The sequence below is a fragment of the Plecotus auritus genome, assembly GCF_963455305.1.
Source record: "Plecotus auritus genome assembly, chromosome: 5".
In the NCBI taxonomy this organism is placed as follows: domain Eukaryota; kingdom Metazoa; phylum Chordata; class Mammalia; order Chiroptera; family Vespertilionidae; genus Plecotus; species Plecotus auritus.
Window position 1 is genome coordinate 88,163,368 of NC_137776.1, and position 2,067 is coordinate 88,165,434.

Below are 2,067 nucleotides of genomic sequence, written 5' to 3' on the forward strand. Positions count from 1 at the left end.
CGTACACCATACACAAAAATAAACTCAAAATGGATAAAGGACTAAAAAGTAAGACGGGAAACCATAAAAATACTAGAGGAATCCACAGGCAGAGAAATCTCAGACATATGCCAAAGCAGTTTCTTCACTGATACCGCTCCTAGGGCAATGGAAGCTCAAGAGAAAATAAACAAATGGGACTACATCAAAATAAAAAGCTTTTGCACAGCAAAAGAAACCATCAACAAAACAACAAGAAAGCCCACTGTATGGGAGAACATATTTGCAAATGTTATCACTGATAGAGGTTTAATCTCCAACATCTACAGGGAACTTATACAACTTAATAAAGGGAATATAAATGATCCAATAAAAAAATGGGCAACGGACCTAGATAGAATCTTTTCAAAAGAAGACAGAAAGAAGGCCAAGAGACATATGAAAACATGCTCAAAGTCACTAATTATCCGAGAGATGTAAATCAAAATGACAATGCGGTACCATCTCACACCTGTCAGAATGGCAATCATCAAATCAACAAAAGACAAGTGCTGGCAAAGATACAGAGAAAAAGGAACCCTCGTGCTCTGCTGGTGGGAATGCAGACTGGTGCAGCCACTGTGGAGAACAATATGGAGTTTCCTCAAAAAACTAAAAATGGAACTCCCTTTGACCCAGTGATCCCACTTCTAGGAATATATCCCAAGAAACTAGAAACACGAATCAGAAAAGATATATGCACCCCTATGTTCATAGCAGCACAATTCACCATAGCTAAGATCTGGAAACAGCTAAATGCCCATCAGCCTGATGAGTGGATTAGAAAACTGGTACATCTACACAATGGAATACTACGCTGCTATAAAAAAGAAGGAATTCTTACCATTTGCAGCAGCATGAATGGACCTAGAGAGCATTATGTTAAGTGAAATAAGCCAGGCAATGAAAGAAAAATATCACATGATCTCACTCATTTATGGAAAATAAAGAACATTATAACCTGATGAATAAAAAGGTAGATACAGAGGCAGTAAAGCACCAAACAGACTGTCAAATTACAGCGGGAAGGCTGGGGAGTGTTGGGGAGGGGGGGAAATAGATCAACCAAAGGACTTGTATGCATGTATATAAGCACACCAATGGACACAAGACACTGGGAGGGTGGGATGAGGGCATGCGACAAGGGGTAAGGGAGGTTGGGGGAAGGTCAAGGGGGGAAAAAAAGGAGATATATCTACTAATATATGTAATATTTTAAACAATAAAAAAATATTAAAGAAAAGAAAAAGAAAACACAAATCTAAAAAAAAAATAAATAAAGACTTAGCTCCTTACGTGGGCTTTGGTGGAGGTCATGGGGCAGCACCCGCAGGTCTAAATTGGGGTGGGGGATGTTCGGTCCTTCCGGGCTTCATGAGAACAGTTCCTGACTGCCTTGCTGTGAATGGCACAGCTCACACGGTAATGCAGCCTCACATACAGCTTGGGAAGCACATAGGCGTCAAAGACACTCGCTTTGGAGATGTCCCTAATAGCTGCGGCCTCTACTATGTTTCTAATGACAAACTTCTTAGTGGCCTTGTCCTTGGGCACAGTTGGTGCAACAAATAGGCTGCACATGGCCTCGGCAGGACCGTTATTTCTTCTTTTCTTGGTCATCTTGGAAACAAGGACCTGAGAGAGTAAACTACTAACTTTTGAGATGCATTGTTACATAACAATAAATAACCAGAACAATTCCCTCCTCCAGAAAACCTCTGTCTATAACACACCTATCATTATAAGTAACTGTGTTTATCTCTTGTCACCCCCTATTTGGTAGTAAAGTTCTCTAGGTCTAGAACCATATATTGTTATACCCAATATCTTGTGTGAGGGCCAATATAGAAGATATGAACCATATATTGTTATACCCAATATCTTGTGTGAGGGCCTAGGTAGAAAATATGAGTTGTTTGATAAGTTTGGAAGGATGGATAAATGAACAATGGAAGGAGGTTGTCAGAGCAGAGCTGCCCTGAGTCCATATATTCTTCTGAATCCTACTAACAACTATGCCAAGTGTCAGAGCAGGTTCCTTCTCGAACC

At 40.3% G+C, this 2,067-nt stretch overlaps 1 pseudogene across 1 annotated transcript; it reads right to left on the bottom strand.

The window, feature by feature from the left end:
• Nucleotides 1–1,310: 1,310 nt before the first annotated feature.
• Nucleotides 1,311–1,638, bottom strand: LOC308248249 (small ribosomal subunit protein eS26-like; annotated as a pseudogene). Its single transcript has one exon. The product of its transcript is annotated as a small ribosomal subunit protein eS26-like (transcript).
• Nucleotides 1,639–2,067: the final 429 nt, after the last annotated feature.